This window comes from Scyliorhinus canicula, chromosome 3 (assembly GCF_902713615.1).
Source record: "Scyliorhinus canicula chromosome 3, sScyCan1.1, whole genome shotgun sequence".
NCBI lineage: Eukaryota > Metazoa > Chordata > Chondrichthyes > Carcharhiniformes > Scyliorhinidae > Scyliorhinus > Scyliorhinus canicula.
The window spans coordinates 132,406,224-132,429,095 of NC_052148.1; the positions used below are offsets into that span (position 1 = coordinate 132,406,224).

Consider the following 22,872-nt stretch of genomic DNA (forward strand, 5'->3'; position numbering starts at 1 on the left):
AAGTGCTCAACATCATGACCTTAGAATCGCTGCAGTGCAGAAGGAGGCCATTTGGCTCATCGAGTCTGCATCCACCCTCTGAAAAAACACCCACCTAGGCACACTCCCCCGCCCTATCCTTGTAACTCCACCTAACCTGCACATCTTTTGACACTAAGGGACAATTTAGCATGACAAATCCATCTAACCAGCACATCTTTGGACTGTGGGAGGAAACCGGAGCACCCGGAGGAAACCCATGCAGACACGGGTAAAATGTGCAAACTCCACACAGTCACCCATGGTTGGAATTTAATCTGGGATCCTGGAGCTGTGAGGCAGCAGTGCTAACCACCGTGACACCGTGCTACCCCTACTGAAGATTAATCTATTTGAGCGACTGCTACCATAGTCTTGATATCCAACTCATCTAACTACAATTCAAGAGTGGAAAAGAGCTTCTATGTCTGACCTCTAAAGAACGCTTTCCTACAATGAGTCAAAGACGTGAAAATTTTTATTAACATGTGTAGAAATGCACAATCTTCTTTAGTTATATCTTTCTTGAGTGTGTGGTATGTGACTGACATAGCCATGTTTCATGGCGCGACGGCTGCAAGTCATCGCCGTCCGCATCCGCGGCCATGGATCCGGCCATTCTCCAGACGTTTATATTGTGGGAGCCAGGGGTTTTACTCGGCGTGGCTGCTAGCCCCTCACCAGGATCACGGAGGGTTACATCCATTACATCTCATTACATCCACCCCCCCCAGGATCACGGAGGGTTCAGCGCCGATTTTGCCATCGTAAAGCGCCACAGTTCCCAAGCCAGCGTCGGCACTTCGCCTCCAAATCAGTGAATCCAGCCCAAGATGTTCCCAGTGAGGTAAGAAGACGGGGTAAGAAGCAGGAACATATAAAGTTAAGAAGAGGAGAAATAGGCTCCAATAATGCATTTGACATGCAAGTTAAAAAAAGCTAAGGCTTTCATTGTAAACTTCTTAAACTAATGAAAATTTTATAAAATGGTGGCACGATCTGTTTTTAGGAGGTTTTAGAGAAAGAAGGGTTTTGCGAGAGGGCAGTTCAGTTGGAGAAAATAGCAGGTGTGCCTCAAAATTTTTAATTGTATAAATTGTGCCATTACGTAAAAAACATTAGAAACCACTGTTACAACGGGCAGTAAGGGAAGGGATTTAGGGTTGGGGGAGGATAAAGTGTGGCGTTTCAATTTATTACTCCTCCCCTGTATGTAACAGTATGAATACTGAAAATAAAGAAAATAATTAAATATATATGATTTGTTAAATTTTCCAATGTGATGTCAGAAAAATTAAAAAATAAAATACTGATTTTCCAATGTGATGTCAGAAAAATTAAAAAATAAAATACTGATCAATGGCATTTTATCTAAACAGTATAACGTGTTTGATCCTTCAGCAAAGGATAAGTTATCTTTAGAATCGGACACAGGCTACACTATTTTTCTAATTTAAAATATGTTTAAAGAAATGCCATCATCAATGCTGTATTGTTGCAATGGAGATCAGTCATTTCTTCTGAGTGCAGCAGCATTCAATTCCTTTCCTTTCAACAACTTGTATTTATATAACACCTTTAATGTAGAAAGGTGTCCAAAAGTATTTCACAGTAAGGCCATTTAGGTGATAATGGGCACGTAGCCAATGGAAAACATGAAGGATGATGAAATGCCTGAATAAGGAGATGGCTTTTAATAAAACTCTTAAAGGAGAAGAGAGAAGTGAGAAGCAGAGGGGTTTAGAGAGTGAATTGCAGACATAGCTCATCCTTAGATAGCTGAAGGTACATTTCCCAATGATGGGATAAAGGGGCAGACTTTTAAAAAGAGGGGGAATGGAGAGGCTGGGGTGATGAGGGGATGTTTTGGGATAGAGGTGGTTACGAACATACAAAATAAGAGGAGTAGGCCAACCGGCCCTTCAAGCCTGCTCCACCATTTAGTAAGATCTTGGCTTATCAGTTTGTGTTGCATTCCACATTCCCATCTACCCTTGATAACCTTTGGTTTCCTTGGCTAAAAAGAGCCTATCTACCTCTGCCTTAAAAATATTCAACAGGTTTGTTTCAAACACGAGGATTCATGTCGCATTACATCCACCCCCCACCATCTGGCCTGGACTTGCAAAATCCTACCAACTGTCCTGGCTTGAGACAATTCACATCTCTCTAACCTGTGATTATCCCTCTCCCTGGATCTGTAATGATTTGATTACCTGCAAATGCTCGCATTCCAAGCATTGTCCAGCATCTCTGACTTTGTCTATACGTATAAATGTTTCTGGAACATACCTCTCCATTCACCTGAGGAAGGAGCTGCGCTCCGAAAGCTCGTGTTTGAAACAAACCTGTTGGACTTTAACCTGGTGTTGTAAGACTTCTTACTGTGCTCACCCCAGTCCAACGCCGGCATCTCCACATCTTAAAAATATTCAGTGACCCCCCGCTTCCACCACCTTTGGAGGTGGAGCGTTCCAGACAACCCTCTAAGAGAAAGAACTTGCCTCATCTCTGTCCAATAAGGACAACCCCTAATTTTAAAACTAGTGCCGCTAGTTCTGGACTCACCTACAAGAGGAAACATTCTTTCAAAACCTCTAGCTTGACAATACCATTCAGGATGTTATATACATACTGGAATCCTTTATTATCCCAAGACCCAGGCGGCAATGTGTGGGAGGCCTGATGTTCATCAGGATTCAGAGATGCCGACCACAGAGCTGAAAACAAAGATTAGATTTAATTTATTTACATTAATGTGAAATAATTTTGAACCTGATTTTGCGGCACACCTGTGGGGCCTTCACTGTACACCAGTGTGCCGCAGCACGCCGATTGAGAACCTCTGTGCTATAAATGCTTTGGAAAGTGAGAATGTCCATTTCTAAGCCCACATTAGAGTTTGGTCAATTTAAACAGCCAGTAGCAAACATCCATTAGTTTAAAAATAAAGACGAGTATTTGTTCACACCCTTACCCCAAGTCAACCCTCACTCTTCTAAACTCTAGTGGAAACAAGCCCAACGTTTCCAAACTATCCTCTGAAGACAATCCGTTTATTCCAGGTATTAATCTAGTGAACCTCCTCTGAACTCCCTCCAATGCATTTACATCCTTTGTTAAATAAGGTGCACAGCACTGCACACGACTTCTGCTGATTGTCATGGAATGAGTAGTTGCACACAGGACAGCTCTGGCTCAAAGGTGTTGTTTTAGGCATTTTATACCCATCAGTGGGGTAGTTCCAGCAGAAAAGTGGTTGGAAGGTGTAGAAGGACAGGTTCTCCCCAAGATTGGTATGTCTACTGGCTACCAGGCCTGGCAAAAGTTAAAGACCTGGCTAAGGTGTTGGAGGGGACCTGTGGCGCAGCAACAATTTTGGGAATGGCCGAGGGGGAAGGGTCGTTGTCAATGGGAAAGCCCCAGATGGAGAGTTGATGGCCTTCGTCAAGGAGGAATTTCTCCAGCAAAGGAAGGAGATGCATGGCGTCTGGTCGAATTGAGAGAGCAGTGGCATCTCTGCAAGGATCGCTGGACCGTGTGGAGAAGTGCCTCGAGGCGCAAGGGGCGATGGTACGTGAGGTGGAGAAGGTGGTGTCTGAACAGAGCTATGGGAATTTGTCTTTGGAGGTGGGGATCCTGGGGGATCTATGTAAGTCACTACGAGTGAAGGTGGAGGAGCAGGAGAACAGGTCCAAGTGGCAGAATTTGCGAATTGTGGGTCTGCCAGAGGGCGTGGAAGGAATGAGCACCACAAAGTAGGTGCCGAGAATGCTGGCTGGGGTAAATGTGCTAGACAAGGATCCAGAGGTGGACAGGGCCCACAGGTCCTTGCGGCAGAAGCCGAGAGTGGGGTAGCTGCAGCAGGCAGTGAATGTGTAGTTGCACAGGTTTGTGGAGAAGGAGATGATTCGGAGGTGAGCCAGCGAGACTGCGAATGGGAGGGGAATCGTGTCTGATATACCAGGACATCTGCGCGGAGCTGGCAAAGAGGCATGCGGGATTCAACAGGGCTGTACCAAAGGAAAATTTGGTTTGGGACATTATACCTGGTGAAACTTTGGGTTATGTTTAATGGAAGAGAGTAATACTTCAAGACACCAGAAGAGGCAAACAACTTTATAAGGGACCATAAACTGGGGAGAACTGACAGTTGGTGTGGGATGGAGGAGTTAAATCCGCAAAGGTTGGGTGTTACGGCTGTTTTCTGTTGCCAGAGGAAGGGGATTTTTTGGGGGAGTTGTAAGTTTGTAAGGGGGTGATCACTGCCCCCCCCCCCCCCCCCCCCACCCCACCACCACCATTGTGATGTTTTTCTTCTTGGGAGGAGATGATTTGTGATTTTAAGTGCTTCTCTTTGCTGAGCACTGTGAAAAATCGCTTGGAAGGCTCTCCACTGTTCCTCAACTGTTTCACCATAAAGTCTTTGCTCCCAGTCTACCTTAGCTAGCTCTTCTCTCATCCCATTGTAATCTCCTTTGTTTAAGCACAAAACACTAGTTTCTGATTTTACCTTCTCACCTCCATCGGTATTTTAAATTCCACCATATTGTGAATGAAATGAAAATAGCTTAATGTCACAAGTAGGCTTCAAATGAAGTTACTGTGAAAAGTCCCCAGTCGCCACATTCGACGCCTGTTCAGGGAGGCTGGTACGGGAATTGAACCGTGCTGCTGGATGCCTTGGTCTGCTTTCAAAGCCAGCGATTTAGCCCAGTGTGTGCTCCTTCCGAGACTCCCTAACTATGAGATCATCAATCAATCCTGTCTTATTACACAGGACCAGATCTAGGAACGCTTGTTCCCTCGTGAATGTGGAGAAGGTAAGGCGATGGTGGGGAGTGAGGGGCCAGAGTAGGTGAAGATGGGGGAGGAGTCCTGCAGGGGAACCAATCTGAGGGCCGTGATGACGGCTCCACTGCCGTTAGTTCTGGGGATCTACACAGGTAGCCTGGAGGTGCAATCGATGGTCAGGGAGTGGAATCAGCTGAGGAGACGATGTTGGTGTTGACTCCACTGTGTGGAACCACAAGTTCAAGCCTGGGGAGATGTATGGGATATATGGGAGATGGAGGGTTACGTTTGCAGGTCTGGATGAGTAACGGGAGAAGTTTGAGTTACCCAGGGGCAGTGAGTTTAGATATATGCAGGTTCGGGACTTTGTGCGAAAGGAGTGGAGGATTTTTCCCTGCTTGCCGGAGTACACCTTATTGGAGCAACTGCTGTTCCCGGATGAGTTGGTGGAGGAGAGGATTGGAGATATGTACAGGAGGTTGGGGGAGCAGAGTGGGCGCAAAAGGTAAGGATCAAAAACAAATGGGAGGAGGAGTTGGGGGGAAATAAGCTGGGGACTGTGGTGCGAGGCGATGTGGAAGGTGAACTCAACCACCTCCTGTACAAGGATGAGCTTGATTCAGTTCAAGGTGGTGCATAGGGGACATATGACATGGGTGAGGATGAGTGGGTTCTTGCGGGGGCTGGCCAATGGGTGCAAGAAGTATGGGCTGGGACCGGCGAATTGTGCGGATATGTTTTGGGGTTGTGAGAAGCTGGAGAGATACTGGGAGGCAGTGTTTGGGACGTTACCGAAGATAGTGAGGGTGGAGGTCAGGCGTGACCCTATGGAAATGGTTTTTAGAGTATTGGAAGTGCCAGAGTTTCTGGATTGGAAGAGGGCAGATGTTGCGGCCTTCGCCTCTCTAATTGCCCGGTGAAGGATCCCGTTAAGTTAGAGGTTGGATACATTGCCGGGGGGTGGCGGCCTGGCTGGGGGACTTGTGCAACTTTCTCCGGTTGGAGAAGATTAAGTTTAAGTTGAGGGGGTCAGTGGAGGGCTTCAAGATGCGGTGGGACTTGTTCATGACGCTGTTTGAGGAATTGTTCGTCGCGGAGGGGATGGAGGGGATAAAAGTGGAAAAATTGTACAAACTGTGGGCTGTGATTTTGTGGAGTGTATATATATTTTTTTGTTTTACACATGTTTGGAATAAAGTACATTAAAAAAAAACTGCACACAGTATTCAACATATGGTCTCACCAATGCCCTGTATAAATGAAGCATAACATCCTTACCTTTATGCCTCATAATAAAGGATTCCACTAGCATTCTTTAAAAAAAAAAAAAAAATTTTTTAGATTGCTCAGTTATTTTTTTTCCCCATTAAGGGGCAACTTAGCATGGCCAATCCACCTACCTGCACATCTTTGGGTTGTGGGGGTGAAACCCACGCAGACACGGGGAGAATGTGCAAACTCCACACGGATAGTGACCCAGGACTGGGATTCAAACCTGGATCCTCAGCGCAGTAGTCCCTGTGCTAACCACTGCGCCACATGCCATCCTCCTTGATTACATGCTGCACTTGCATACAGCATTTTGTGACTCATGCATGAGAACACCTATATCCCTCTGTAGCTCGGTATTGTGCTATTGTGCAGGCGTTCTCAATGTAAGTAATACTCTGCTTTTTTATTCTTCCTGGCAAAGTGAACAACTTCACATTTTTCCACATTATGTGCCATCTGCCAGATTTCTGCCCACTCACTCAACATACTGTTGACCTTCTTGGTCTCTGTACTTTTACAAGCGTTCAAATATTTTACGTAACAAACAAATGCTCTCCACTGTAAGTTATGAGTCAACACAATTGTATTATATACTTCAAACAAATACACCATTCATGCAATTATTATGCCTCACTAATGACTACAATTGTCCTAAGACTCACATATTGGATATTTAGATAGATATTACTCGTAAAGGAACTGACCAGGTACACTTTTGCAGGGTCTTCGGTCACTGAGCTTCCAACTCAGGGGAGTTGCATCTGCGGGGTTCTTGCTGGCTTACACTATGACATGCTCTGAGAGCTGGATATTTATGCCCCTTTATGTGCATTGCGAGGGTCGTGCCCTTTGTTCTCTATCGATACTTCTGCTGCGAGACCACAAAAGGCCAAATGACCCCATTTTCTAACCACATTGGTTCATCACGCAGTCATTTGTTCCAACTCTCACCGTATGCTTAGACCTTGTTGTTTTAGGTGCCTCTTTCAAGACGAGCCTCGATGATGTCTGTGATATAGGTGCCACTCTGTGCAGCTAAACAATTTCCTATTTTGAACTCTGCTTTGCACTCTTGCAAGCTTCTCTGAATATATCATATCAAATGCTTGTAATGATAACTATTTTCCCATCATGCTTTCAGGGACTCTTGTTGTTAGCTACTTTGTATGAGCGGAGCCTTACCACTACAATACAAATATCGATCGACAAACTCCTCACAACATACATTCCTACCTATCTTTGTGTTGTCTGCAAATTTAGCTACCATGCCTTTGCCCCCTCATCATTGATGTAAATTGTGAAAAGTTGAGGCACCAGCATAGACTCCTGTGGGACTCCACTCATCACATCCTGCCAATGAGACAAATACCTCTTTTTGCATACTCCATTTTCTGCCAGCTAATCTGGGCTAACATGTTATCCCTGAACCATGAGATTTTATTTTTTACAATAACCTTTAATATGGTACCTTATCAAATATTGCCTGGAAATCCAAGTACAGTATGACTTAAGGCTCCCCTCTGTTCACAGCACATGTTTGGTTTGCCTTACATTGACTCTTCCCAATAACCTTGAGTGTGTCAAAGTGCCCAGCTACAACCTCTTTAATAACCGATTCTAACACCTTACCCAGGACAGATGTCAAGCTAACTGGTCTATAAGTTTCTGTTTTCAGACTCCCTCCCTTCTAAAATAGAGGCGTTATATTTGCTATTTTCCAGTCTGATGGAATCTTTCCAGAATCTAACAAATTTTGGAAAAGTAACAGCAATGCATCTACTACCTCATTAGCCAACTCTTGTAAGATATGAGGATGAAGTCTATCAGGACCTGGGGACTTGTCAACCCTTAGCTTCATCTATTTGCTCAGTACTGCTTCCCAAGTGATTGTAATTTCACCAGGTTCCTCTCTTCCCTTTGGCTCCTGATTTACAACTATTACTGGAATGTTTCTTGTATCCTCTATAGTGAAGACAGAAGAAAATTATTTGTTAATTTCATCCATCATTTCCTTATTGTCCATTTTTAACTCCCCATTCTCATTGTCTGGAGTACCCATTCTGAGTATTTTTTTTTAAATCTATCTATATGCTATTGCAGACTCTTTGTGTCCTCTTCACAACTTTCTTCCCTTTCAGTCTTTGTATTTACAGCTATTTTGGCTACAATGCACTCAGTCCCTTCATCTAAGGAGTCATTAATATCAATTGTAAATATTTGAGGTCCAGCAGTGAACCGTGTGGCACCGAACTAGTTAGTTTGCCAACCTGAAAATTACTCATTTATCCTGACTCTGTATTCTGTTACTTAGCCCATTGTCAATCCATACAAACAAATTACTGCCAATGCTATCTGTGAACTTTTATTTTGTGCAGTAACCATGTATGTCACACTGTATTGAATGCCTTTTGGAAAATCATATATATATCTACTGATTCCTCTTTAACTACCCTGCTTGTTACATTCTCAGATAACTCCAATAAGTTTGTCAAACATAATTTCACATTTATTTTAAAAAATAAATTTAGAGTACCCAATTATTATTTTTTTACAATTAAGGGGCAATTTAGTGTGGCCAATCCACCTACCCTGCACATCTTTTGGGTTGTGGGGGTGAAACCCACGCAGATACAGGGAGAATGTGCAAACTCCCATGGACAGTAACCCAGGGTCGGGATTCAAACCCGGATCCTCAGCGCAGTAGTCCCAGTGCTATCGACGGCGCCACCGTGCTGCCCTAATTTCCCATTGATAAAACCATATTAACTCTGCTTGATTGTACTAGAATTTTCTAACTGACCTGCTACCATTTCCTTTGTGGATTTTAGCATTTTCTCAATGGCAGATGTTCGTTGAACTGGCCTATAGATTCCTGCTTTCTGTTTCCCTATTTTTTTGACTAGCGAGACGTTACATTTGTGGTTTTCCAATCTGCTGGGACATTTCCAGAATCTGGTGAATTTTGGAAGATTATAACGAATGCTTCTACAATCTATGCAGTCATCAGGCTAAATAGTTTTTCTGTATCTATCCTATCAAATCATTTTATAATTTTGAAGACAGTAGTCTAGTGCTCAGGTTTCCTTCCACAGTCCAAAGATGTGCAGGTTAGGTAGATTGGCCATGCTAAAATTGCCCCTCAGTGTCTAAAGATGTGCAGTTAGGTGGATTGGCCATGCTAAAATTGCCCCTTAGTGTCCAAAGATGTGCAGGTTAGGTGGGGATAGGGCAGAGGAGTGGGCTTAGGCAGGGTGCACTTTTAGAGGGTCAGTGCAGACTTGATGGGCTGAATGGCCTCCTTCTGCACCGTTAGAATTCTATGGGGTCTTGCCAGGGTTTTGTACAACTGACATGATTTCTTCCCTTTTTGTATTCCAGACCCACCATAGGCTAATATTCAGAAACAGGACATTCCGCCCAACATGGCCAGGCTTGTTCTCTGAAGGAGTGTTCTCTTAGTCCCATTCTCTCTGGTTTAGTCACGCTGTTTTAGCTTCCTCATGCAAGTATTTTACTTTTCGAAGAGCTATTAGGGAATCTACATCCCTCTTACTTCTGGGAGGAAATTGTATATCCTAACAGTCCTGTGGATAATAAAAGGGAAACTTCCCATCTTGAATATTTTCAAGAAAACATAAGTTTAATTTTGTAATCCTGATACAAATACTTTCTTAAAAGCAAATTACTGCAGATGTTGGAATCTGAAACAAAAACAGAAAATGCTGGACAATCTCAGCAAGTCTGACAGCATCGGTGGAGAGAAAATAGACTCACGTTTCTGCTTCACCAGCTAGAGAGAACGGGAAATAGGGTCAGACTCCAGTTTGCGCTGGACTTCACTGGAACATTGCTGTAGGTTAAGGACTGACATGTGGACATGAAACCAGGATGGTGAGTTGAAATGGCAAACAACAGGGACGTCTGGGGCCCTGGTTGCTGAAAGTGTTCTGCAAAGTGGTCACCCAGTCTGCGTTTAGTCTCTCGAATGCAGAGTACACTGCATTGGGAGCAGCGAATGCAATAGACCAGATGGAAGGAGGTGCAGGTGAACGCTGCCTCACTTGAAGAGTGTTTGGGCCCTTGGATGGTGAACAGGGAAAAGGTAAAGAGATAGGTGGTAAGGTGCTGTAGGAAAGGACGAGGTGCTGGAAGAGTGGACCAGATATGCTGGAAGGAACAGTCCCTGTGGAATGCTGACAGATGAGCGAAGGGAAGAGGTGTTTGGTGGGACTGGGGAGTAAGGAGACAATGTGATTGGTGGGAGAGGAGGAGTGAGGGAATGTGTTTGGTGAGAAGGGGGAGTAAGGGAATGATGTGTTTAGTTGGAAGGGGGAGTGAGAAGATATGTTTGGTGGGAAGGGGGAGTAAGGGAATGATGTGTTTAGTTGGAGGGGGAGGGAGGGAAAGGTGTGTTTGGTGGGAAGGGGGAGTAAGGGAATGATGTGTTTAGTTGGAGGGGGAGGGAGGGAAAGGTGTGTTTGGTGGGAAGGGGGAGTAAGGGAATGATGTGTTTAGTTGGAGGGGGAGGGAGGGAAAGGTGTGTTGGTGGGAAGGGGGAGTAAGGGAATGATGTGTTTAGTTGGAGGGGGAGGGAGGGAAAGGTGTGTTTGGTGGGAAGGGGGAGTAAGGGAATGATGTGTTTAGTTGGAGGGGTGAGTGAGGGGAATATATGTTTGGTGGGACTTTCATGTTTACTGTTGGGTCTGTTTCTGTAGAATGAGGATGAAATAATGGTCATAAAAGAAAAAAGACGACGAATTGTTAGTTAAAAACAGTTAGCACAGCGTTGTGTGTTTCAGTTAAATAAGCGGTAGTGATTTCTATTTGGAAGGAAGCTGCCCAAACTCCCTGGCGATGAGCCGCTAGTACAGGGCGGAGATGTGGCTGATACCTCCACGTGTCTCTAGCCGCCCAGCTCCATAAACACACACACGCTCAGTCGCCGCTATTCCCGGCAAATTCTTTCCCAACGTTTACGCAATCCCAGGAAAAGGATCACTTCCGCCGGATTGCGCATTGGGTTGGTGGGGGGGAAGAGGTGAGTGGAGTATTGGAGGCGGGGGGAATCTCTTCCGGGATTGCAATGATTTGATTTGGGAGGGAGGCAGAGCAGCGCTGGCGTCAGGAATGTGAGGAATTGTGTGTGCTGGGATTGGGAGCTGGGCTGGGCTGGTGCAGGAGGTGTCGAGCTGGGCGGGGCTGGGCTGCTCACAGCGCGGCGGGAGAGACACAGGGACTGGCGCCCGGCTGCTGCTACTCGGCTCCCGGGTATCCTCGCCACCGCCGCACAGGGAACAGCATCAACCGGGCAAAGGGATTGCGGCAAGAAGGCTGGAGGCGGACCCAGAGACGTGAGTGACTGCGGCTTCTGGTGGGCAGACTGGTTTGGAGAGCTGACAGAGAGGACCCGCGGAGAGAGCAACGGGAAAGAGTGAGTTACAAAATAATAATAATAATCCCGGGTGCCGAAGGGAAGGAGATGCAGCGGGAAACGCAGCTAAACCCTCCCGGAGCAAAACGTTAGTTTACCAAAGGGCCAGAATGCAGCGCTGTGGGTTAAAACGCTACATTGCAGTGTGAAGGTGTTGAATAACACCCAGCGGTACTGCGCCACTTTAAACACTGCATCGATAGCAATCTCCCAGATAGGAAAACAGCAGCAGATAGCGGCCAGTCCACAGGCTGAGTCCGCACAGCTGACTCAATGGAGAGACAGAGAGAGTGCAGATAACACTGTTAGATATAGTGAACTGGAGTGTGTGTCAGAGACTGAGTTGGCGATGTTGTGCTTCAATAACATTAAGAATGCCAACGCCCCCCCCCCCCCCCCGCGCGGCTCACCTTGGGTTGGGGCAAACTGGAGCCAGCTCGACAGTTTAGATAGTGTGAATAGATGTGTGCAGAAACCAGTGAGCTGTATATTTACACCGTGCAGCACGGAGCCAGCAGAGACCTTGCGAGTCCTTCTGGCTCGTTGCTCGCAATTCGCTCTGTGCTCCTCCGTCTGCTCCAGCATGATGATTTGTCCCTGCACCTTTTGGGTGGATGGTTTTATGTTTACCGTCCAAATAACGGATACATCTGCCTTTGGCTCTGTTAGTGGTTAGGTGCCCCCCTATTCGGTTTCCAGTATCGGGTTGTCGTGAGATCTGGTCTATTTTATTACAACCTCTCGGGTGTTTGCCATTTCTGCACAGTTACAAAGCTACTGTTAAAGCCGGGTAATAACGGGTGCCCAGTACCTTTTCCATCTTTATTGGATGAGTGATTCATTTGAAATGTCGGTGTTACTAGTTACGGAAATGGGTCTGAATTATATTTTCATTCCTCGTCAATACGCCTTTTTAATGTAGGTTTCAGCCTGCGGTGGATGGGTTATTTTCAGATCAGCGTCAATCGGTACTATAATAGTGTGTGTATGTGTGTGTTTTTTTGTGTGGCCAGAGCTCGAGTTCATTTAATTAACTTCGATTGAAAATCTGACCGGATTTAATTTTGCTCCCCAATACTGAGTGTGTTGCCTCCAATCCGAATGAGGCCCCGCTTCTTTCTACAGCACGGTCAATTTCCATCGCGCGGTCAGACTCCAGATGTCATTGATCTGTGTGAAATTACCTCGCCGGCTCAACTGTAGTAACATGTCGCTTGAATTGAGTATCCTTTTCTCCATGGCTTTGCAGTAACAAGCCAACGAATTCGGTCATTGCCAAGTTTTACTTTTTTGGTGCCTCTTCAGCATTATAAAATAAACTAGTTTTATTCACAGTGAGTGAGTGGTCTGTTTATATTTGGCTTCCTCGTACAGTTAGTAGTGAGAAGTTGGATTTAACAGAGTGAATTTGTAAATCTCTGAGGAGTAATTCCTTTTTGTATATCTGGTGAAAACGAAACGTTTTAAGTAGTAACTTCGAATCCTATAGAGATATTTATTTAAAAGCAGTGACAATTAGAAGTGGGAATTACATCCTGCAACAAACCCTGAAATTACAGTAATTGTTTGGAAATTAGCAATGGGAAGCTTGTAAAAAGAAACTGTGTGGTCTGTTTGAAAATGTATCATCAGGCTACGATCTGAACCCATGTCTGTTCACCAGATCGTAAGTCCTTTCTATCTGCAAAGCCGAAAACTGCATGCTAGAGAGCTAAAACAAAAACTGAAAATGTTGCAAACTGCATCTCTCCACAGATGCTGCCAGACCTGCTGAGGATTCCCAGCATTTTCTGTTTTTTATTTCCTTTCAATGTTGTAGGGCAGCATGGTAACACAGTGGATAGCATTGTGGCGTCACAGTGCCAGGGCCCCAGGTTTGATTCCCAGCTGGGTCACTGTCTGTGCGGAGTCTGCACGTTCTCCCCGTGTCTGCGTGGGTTTCCTCCGGATGCTCCAGCTTCCTCCCACAGCCCAAAGACGTGCTGGTTAGGTGGTTTGGCCATGCTAAATTGCCTTAGTATCCAAAATGTTTAGGAGGGGTTACTGGGTTATGGGTAAAGGGTGGAAGTGAGGGCTTAAGTGGGTCGATGCAGACTCGATGGCCCGAATGGCCTTCTTCTGCACTGTATGTTCAATGTAATCTATGTTTTTCTTTTGAGTCATTCAGAAAATTATTATAGCTATTTCTCAATCCATATCTGTTTTGGTATCTTTTATATTACTGAAAAGCCAAATTAATAAAGTTGATAATGGACGGTTAATAGCCTTAATTCGGCTACTCTTGTTCCTGTTCTCCCCCCCTCCCCCCCCCCCCCCCCCCCTCCCCTTTTGTTTGTAAATTGTGAAAACTGGGTTCAGGGGAGGGGTAGGATTGAATTATTGTGTTTCAATTTCATCCAGTTTTTTTTTTGACCAGTGTGTTCTTACAGAATGTGTTTCTTCATTTGCGGGGTTTGAGATCATGTACATCTTACTGTTGTGAATGTTATTCAGTAATCCAGCATGGGCTGTTGGATTGCTGTTTTAGATCAACTATGAGTCTGATCTGGGACTCAGCTATGTTCTTCTGTGTGGGAGTCAAGTGGTGAACCATTTCAGTTACCGGGATGTATTTTGCTTTTTTTAAAAGCATTTGTAAAGAGATATTAATGATAAGTATTCTGAATTATAATCCGACTATACAAGAGTGAAATGCTGCTGAGTTAGGAATTCTGGTATTTGACCAAACGTTGGTTAGCTAGATAAATTTCCACACTGGGCTTGGGTATCCAAAATTATTACAGAAACTCTAGGATTATGAAAGAACCATACAATGCAACGTACAGATACTGAGTTTGTATTTGATTGAATTTGGGACCTGGATAAGCAATTTATTCAAAAATGCAGTAGTTCATGTAAAACAACAGCTATATTTATAGTGCACCTTTAACTTAATCATCCCAAGGCATTATAGTGAATAAAGTAAAGCCGCCATAGTCCCATATGGCCATAGGCTGCTTTCCCCTTTGAGTGGGGAGAGCTGACTGGTGGTGATTTAATTTAGAAGATCACCGCACCTCAGGTGAGGGGCAAGGTTGAGAAGGCAAGCCTTTATGAATAGCCAAGACATTATAAGGCTAAACTGCCACATAAGATTAAATGAAAATCGCTTATTGTCACGAGTAGGCTTCAATTAAGTTACTGTGAAAAGCCCCTAGTCGCCACATTCCGGCGCCTGTCCAGGGAGGCTGGTACGGGAATCGAACCGTGCTGCTGGCCTGCTTTAAAAGCCAGCGATTTAGCCCAGTGAGCTAAACCAGCCCCTGGGGCGGGCAGCCAAAAACTTGTTCGAAGCGTTTGAGTAGTGTCTTAAAGGAAGAAGGAGAATTAGAGGGTCTGAGAGATTTAGGGTGGGAATTCCAGACCTCGGCAGCTGGAAGCACGGCCACCAATGGTGGAGCTATTAAAATTGGGGATGCTCAAGAGGTTAGAATTACACGAGAGCAGATATCTCTGAGGATCATGCGGCTGGAGGAGGCTGTAGAGATGGAACGGGGTGAGACCATGAAGGGTTTTGAAAACCAGGTTGAGAATTTTAAAATCAAGACCTTGTTTCACTGAGAGCCAGTGTAGGTCAGTGAGCATGGGTGGGGAGAGGTGAATGGCATTTGGTACGAGTAAGGACAAAAGGTAACAGAGATTTGGATGACTAGGTTTGTGGAGGGGCAGATTTTGAACCCAGGAATGCATATAAATACTAGAGTCTAGAGGTAACAAAGGCATGAATGAGGGTTTTGGCAGCAAATGAGCTTCAACATGGACAAAGCCGAGTGATGTTATGGAGGTTGGAATTAGCAGTTTTAGTGATGCCTCAAATGTGATTGAGGCCTCTTCTCAGCGTCAAATATGACATTTATTTATCTTCAGACTGTTGCTAGTGAAATGGATGAAATTGGCAGCAAGAGAACAGAGTAACCAAACTCTTTTCAGTTAATTAAAGGAAGTTTCAACCCCTCCAATATTGGATGTGCAATACGCAGACTGATAATTAGGCAGTGGTGGTGAAAACTAATGGTGTATTTTGGGTGAAGTCACCGAAGGGCCGAATGCAGGGGGCTGAGCAAGATCCTTGACAGCAGAGATAATGGTGTGTGAGCATAATTTCTAGCTGCTGCTGAGCTTGGAGTTGGTTGGGTCTTCAAATTGGTTTTCTGCTCTGTTGTTTCATCTAGAGTTTGTTCAATGCTTCATTTTAGAATCAACATTCAGTTTAACTTAAATTCCACTAAAAATGAAATGACTGAGCCCACTGTTTATTAAGGCAGATCCATGTTTATTATCAAGGATAGTTAGGGATGGGCAATAAATGCTGACCAAGCCAGCAAAGCCACATCCCCTGAATGAATAAAACAACATTGACCTGTTTTTGTTCAATGTAAACAGCCAAATATAGGGAAAAATAGGCTAGGAGTTGATCTGTCAGTTTGCTTTGCTTGATCCTCCTCTTGGATTGATGTGGCAAACGACATATATTTTTATCCTCGAGTCTTTTAGGTGTATTTTGTTTTATGTGGCCCCCTCCTTCTCCCAACTCTCACCACCACGCCCGAAAAAGGTGAATGCATATCCTAAAACGGATATTGCACACTCTTGGTCATGGACACAGTGCGGTCATTACTCTGGAGGCATATCTTGCAATTTTAGATGAGAATGATTTGTGAGTATATTGAAGTGTCGAAAAAGGATAATGAAATCTGAGAATGCAGTTGGTAAAGGTCTGTACTTCATTATGGCAGGATGACCTTCCTGTCTGTTGCCTTTAGCAGTGGTGATTGAAAGCTGAGCAGATAGAAAGTGCCTAAAGGATTTGTCTTTGCATGCTTTAAGTCACACTGGCATGCAGGATTTCAGGCTAAGGAGTTAACTATTGTAAATTCCAGTGGTATTGACAGTATTTATGGCTGTGAAATCCAATTAGCGTGAAATCCTCATTGCCTGAGCACCTTTAAACCAAATGCTGGCATTCAGCTCCGAATCCACAATATTGTTAATTATTTTCGTTTTGATTAAAAACATTTATTTATTCTATCTCCCCCTGTTAAATAATGCTTCCTATTCTTTTTTTTAATCAGAATGAGATGATAGGCAAAATAAAACCTGAAGAACTGAATGCGACCTTGTCTATTCTTTTGTTAGCTTTCAGCTGGAGTATTTCACTCCTGGTCAGCCAGCCACCTTCCACCCTCCTTAAATTTGAGGCCTAATCTGCTGCCCGTATCCTCACACCCACTTCCTTCATATACCTCTGTGCTCCATTAGCTATTGGTTAAGCACCATCTAATTTTTAAATTCGCATCCCTGTTTTTAAATCCTCACTTCCCTATCACTGTAATCTCCACAAACCCAACACGCATTCAGGATGCCTGTGCTTCCCTAATTCTGGCCTCTTGTGTAATTCTGATTTTAAATGCTTCATTATTGGTGGCTGTATCATCATCTGTCAAGTTTGTAAGTACAATAACCTACTCCTGGGACCTCTCTGATTCTTCCCTTTCCTCTTTTAAAACTCCCCGTAAAGTCCAACTTTTGATCATTTGCTGTAACACCTCCCTTATGTAGCTTGGTGTCGAATTTTGTTTGCTCCTGAAAGCGCCATGGCACACTTTACCAAATTAAAGGCTCAATGTAAATACAAGGCAGTCTCTACAGGACAAGTAAGCACATTACAATATCAATACCTTCACCCACCCCTCCAACAGTGACTTCATACATAATATTTACAATTAGAACTGCAAATCCAGATTATGTTTAACATCACCTCTGAGATGATGCCAGCCTAGATGGTAAGGAACTGGTCTCCTTGTGGAACACTCTTTCATCAAAATGATGGGAAAATCCATGAATAAATTGCTGATTATTTAACATATATGCTCTGCTAACAAACTCCAGTTCCACTACGTTTTCTCATTGGTGGGAAAATGATACCTGTGGAATCGTAGATATAAAGGGCTGATAAACGTCTATCCTCGTGTAAAAACAAGAGTCTGGATATTTAGGAATTAATTGCCTTGATTTTGCCTAAATTAAGCCTCTGTTTCTGCCCCTGTCTCTGCTAATCCGCTACTGAAAACCTAATCTCTGTTGTTATCATTGCCACACTAGTCATTTCCTTTTTTTTGCCTGGAAGACTGCTCATCTGTCACCCTATGTAAACCAGTTGATCAAAAACTCCTTGTATTTTGTTCCATAGCAAGACCTGCTCACCCAAGAGCCATGTCCTCACTGTTTTACATGGGCTTCCAGCCCTTCACATGCTTCAAACTTCAAAATGATCATCCTTGCATTTAAATTCTTTCATGGCCTCACTCCACCCTATTCCTGTAATCCCCTCAAACTCTGAAAACCTATCCCCATGCCTCCAAACTCTTCATTTCTCTGACTCTGGTCTCCTATCTGTCCCCCTTCATTTCCCCCAATCATTCTTGAATCCATATTTTGAACTTTGTCCTCTGATATCTGACATTTCTCGACTTTTGTTTTCTCACTTGAGCCTTTCTTTAAAGCATACTCTTTCATCAAGTGAGGCTCCCCACCCACAAAACAGTTGTAAAATCTATCACAAAGGTACTTCAACTTTGCAATGAAAATTAAAAATCAGAGCTCCAGCTATCCTTGTGTACCTTGGGTTCTATGGTGTTGTGTTAACACAAGGGCCAATATAACTTAGTTTCTCCCTATCTTCATGTCCCAGCTCTAGGTGAGAAAGGCACACATTTGTATCTTGCTTAATGTTGCTGGCTTCATTGTTTGCAACTGTTGCTTAGCATTCAACAGCAACTTGCATTGTGTTTTTAACTTGGGTAAATGCCCCACTGTGCTTCATTAGGGTTCTATCTATAAAACTAAATTTGACAGATAGAAAACTATCAAACAGAGCAACGCCAGCATATTTTGGGGCAGGTGACCCTTGGCCAAAAAGGTAGGTTTTCAGGAATGTTGCCAGTGAGGATAGAGCAGGAGAGATGTTTAGGGAGGTAATTTCAGAGCTTGGGCCAACAGCAGTAGGGGAGTGATGAAAATCAAGGATGAGCAAGGGTCCTGATTTGAAGGAGTGCAGAGACTTTGGAGAGTTCAGGGCCGGAGGAAGTTACAGGCAGTGTTGAGACCATGGAGTAATTTGAAAACCATGGTGAGAATTGTAAATTTGGGACATTGTTGAAGTGGGGACCAATGTGGGTTGTTGAGCACAGGGGTTATGAGTGAATGGGACATAATGTGAGTTAGGCAATAGGCAGCGGAATTTTGGATGATGCCATGCTTTAAGCAAAGTGGGATGTCAGCCAGGTGACATTGGAATAGTCAAATCTCAAAGTAACAAAGGGATGACCAAGAGCTTCAGCAGCAGATGTGATAAGGCAGGGATGGAGCTTAGTGATGTTATTAAGTTGGTTGTGGGTGGATTTGGTGATGGAGAGGATATGGGGTCAGAAGTAAGAACAAGTAGGACATTAAGGTTGAGTAGTCTGGTTTTGGATAGTGGCTGAGAGAGGGATTGTGTTCCGAGTGGCGAGGTCCGAAGGCAATGGGCCAAATTTTAAAAACATATATATAAATTTTTATTCTCCTTTTTCACATTTTCTCCCAAATTTGTACCCACCAACGATAAACAATAAGCAGTAACTAATATAATGTCAATCCCCATATCAACAACAACATTCCCATCCTCCGACCAACTCCCAAACAACTGCCCGCATGTTAACATAAACAAATAACAAAAAGGAATCGGGAATCACCCATAGTCACCATTAACGCATAGAGGCCCCATCGCCCCCAACTAATGTTCGATGTTATCCAATTCTTGAAAGTGCATAATGAATAATGCCCATGAATTGTAGAAACCCTCCATCCTTCCCCTCAGTTAAACTTAACCTTCTGAAGAGTCAAGAATTCCAACAGGCCCCCCCACCACGCCAGGACATAGGGTTGAGAGGTTGGTCTCCATCCCAACGGGATCCGCCTTCGAGCAATCAACGTGGCAAAGGCTACAACATCTGCCTCCACACCCGTTTCCAATCTCGGCTGGTCCGACACCCCGAATATGGCCTCCCAAGGGTCCGGGTGTAGTTTCACGTGCACCACTTAAGAGATTACCCTAAAAACCTCCTTTCAGTAGTCCTCCAGCTTTGGACAGGACCAAAACATATGAACGTGATTTGTGGGGGTCCCATTCCCTGCAACGTTCACACATCTTCTACCCCATCAAAGAGCTGGCTCATCCTCTCCCTTGTGAGGTGTGCCACCTTCAGCTGTATCAGCCCCAACCTCGTGTACAAGGTGGAGGCGTTCACTCTCCGGAGCACCTCACACCAGAACTGGGGGGGGTCCAAATTTTTAAATGGGCATGGAAGGAAGTCCAGGGGCAGAAGGCTCACAATTTCCTCCTGCCGGCTGCCTCCCGTGGTTTTGCCTCTCGATCACTTTCAATCTGGTGGGGGGGGGGGGGCGCAATTGTCCACTGGAATGGTGGCCCATCCACAGCGATGGCATGCCAGCTTCAGCACTACTTACATGAAAAAAAAAATGATCACCAGAGGGTATCTCCATCTTGCCTTTCTTACCTGCATCAGTAGCTCCCACGTCTGATGGTTGGGCTGTCAACTATATACTAATGGGCCTTCCATTGGCCTCCAGCCTTGGCAGTCAGATGGGGAATTTGGCTGCCTCCTCAAAAATTGCCTTCTGGATCAGGATAATGATGTGTGGGTTCCTGCTACGCAGTTCCTTCTGATGGCAGTATTGGGGCCCACAAATGAAAATTCTGTCTAGTCACTTGGTTTTCTCAGTATTTAATTAGAGGAAAGTTTTGACAATCTGTATGACAAACTGGAGATAGTGGAGAGGTCAAGAGAAGTGGTGGGAATATACAGTTGCTGACTTCATATGTATGGACCCTGACATGTTTTTGGATGAGGTTCATAATGCCATGTTATCAGCAATGGTGCTGCAGAGTGGCACAAAAGCAATAAAAGATGTGTTTGGTCTGTTTTGCAGTTTGCTGGGAGAGGGAGAGTGAGGATGGCACACAAGGAGGTAAATTAAAGTAGAAAATCCAGTTGAGCTACTGGTTCACCATTAAGCAAGGATGGTCTTCTAATGGGAACGGGTTTAATGGCAGAATGCACGGTGTAATTGTCTATTATCCCCTCATCTCTGTTCAACCACTGTAGTGGTATCATTAACTGCAAAATAATTTGAACTGTCTCAACAGATTTCCGTTGATGAAATGTATTGTGCTTTCAGACATTAACCATTGCTGCACTGAATCGGTTGTGTGTTGGATTGATTCTACAGAAGTTGCAATCTGAAAAATTATCTCTTTGTGTATTCTTTACATTCCTTAATTCAAATAACTTGATAATTCAATGTTTTTGCTCAAGATACAGCTAATTATCAGTTAATCTTGTAATTACTTTCTTAAGGTTACTCTATTACTGTTGTATAGATGTACACCAGTGGCTGTTTACATGTTCCACAAAGCAATTAAATAGCTTGTTAATCTGTGATTGGTGATCTTAGTTGAGAGGGAATTTTTGCTCAGGGTGCAAGGAAAACTAACTGTTCTTCTTTGAATATGATGGAAATGGACAGAAGTTGGTGCAATAATTTGGGTGGGACACATACACATTATGGTAGTTTTACTGGCCAGATAGGTTAAAAAAAGATGCTTCGCTTACTGGAATCGCTGTCGGCATCCTCCAATCTGCTTAAGATGATGGACATGCAGCAAATAAATCCATTGGGGATGGGGTGGCTTCACATAGTGCATATTTGCTGATGGCTGAAGAGGCTGATGTGTGAGAGGCAGGTTCTGCCGCAAATGTCACGGATTAAATGATTATCAGGGGGCGTTGTGGGTTGTTGTTTTGGTGTTGATGCCTGTTGCCAAGCCGCTATAGCCATTGCTTACCATGGTGGTGCATGTTGGCCCGCAGATGATGTTTCAATTTCCCTCTTGATGTGGGCCAGTGTCTCCCAGGTGTGACAATTGATATTTAGTGTCATTCACAAGAATGGCGTATTCTAACAAAAGTTCTAAGTATTTATTTATGGTACAGGCATACAAAGATGGAATGTGAATGAACAAATCCTTTGCATTTCTCTGAACACTGATGTCTGTATTTGAATCCTGTATCTTTGACACAGCAAGTAGAAGTGGTTTGTTTGATCACATCTGTCTCAGTAACATTGCGTCTGTATTATTTGTAACCTGCCTGTTTTCTGGTCTCCTGTGATTTTAGTTTCCTATAAATGTTGCATTGACTGGAATTAATTTTTTTTTTGAGCTTTTAAAGAACTTGTGACTTTAATGAGAGGGGTGGCTCCAATTTCCCTGCTATCTCTTTAACACTGTTTGGCATTCTGGAATTTACTTGATTTAATTTGAACTCCTCAAACCAGCCTTCACCCTGGTTGATTAAAACTTAAGGAAATTGAAAACTCTCATTTAATTAGTGTAGTCTCCTATTGTAATTCCTGATTTTGGTTTATCAAATATTTTTAATTCTAAGTGACTCGGATGCTGCGAGAATTCAATCTAATGGGAACAGATGTTACATCAAATGGTGTTCACCGAGCTCACTTTGGAGTGGTTCTATTCTGTTTGACAGGCTATGTTGAGTCAACCATTAGTCAACCTCCTTCCTTCTGCGGTTCACAATGATATGCTTTGAGAAAGCACGCGACACTTGATAGTGGAGCATATGGAACAGACTTTATTCATGCACAGTATAGGTGACCGATCTAGTACAAAGGGATAGCCCTGGGCTTCCCTCTCTTTTCAGCTTTCCAACGCCCTAAAAAAACAACTTGCATACCTCAAAGGCACATTTCACAAATAAGTCCTCATCATTTATCTGTTCATGGGTTCCTTCAAGAACAGCTTATTTACCCAACCACGGGTGGTTATTTGATTCCTCTGCCTATTTTTATTACACTGGTCACCAAAGTTATCATGGTTCCTGTTGCAATCATGTATTTACTTGCTCAAGCCTCTCACCATTTCCCTAGATACATTAGCAAGCCTGTTGCTCTATGACCAGTTATAGTTATGCAGATCAATCTGATTGTTAACCCGTATCTCTCCAGTATGTCCAGTAAATTGCATCTCCTGGTCATGGACTCTGACCAATGGAAAGCTGTACAATTTCTGTCATGGCCAGGGATTTAATCCACATTTTAATGGGAGGTGATTGCACCTGTCCTCCCTTCGGCAGAATTCTGAACTCCATTTATAGTACACTCCGCATCAAGACAAAATCTGATATTCCATTAATTTTACAGAAGCACTTTCAACAGAAGCAATTTCATAATAAATAGTG

The 22,872-nt window shown here is 43.9% G+C and overlaps 1 protein-coding gene across 11 annotated transcripts in view; it reads left to right on the forward strand.

Annotated features, from left to right (window-relative positions):
* Positions 1–11,159: 11,159 nt before the first annotated feature.
* Positions 11,160–22,872, forward strand: part of apbb2b (amyloid beta (A4) precursor protein-binding, family B, member 2b) — a 407,406-nt gene continuing 395,693 nt past the window's right edge. For 4 of the 11 annotated variants that reach the window (XM_038791322.1, XM_038791325.1, XM_038791333.1 and 1 more), the window contains exon 1: positions 11,161–11,515. The gene's annotated coding sequence lies outside the window, so the exon portion shown is untranslated. Of the gene's footprint in view, positions 11,516–22,872 lie in introns of all 11 variants that reach the window. The other 7 variants (XM_038791319.1, XM_038791323.1, XM_038791321.1 and 4 more) reach the window with 5 other exon arrangements.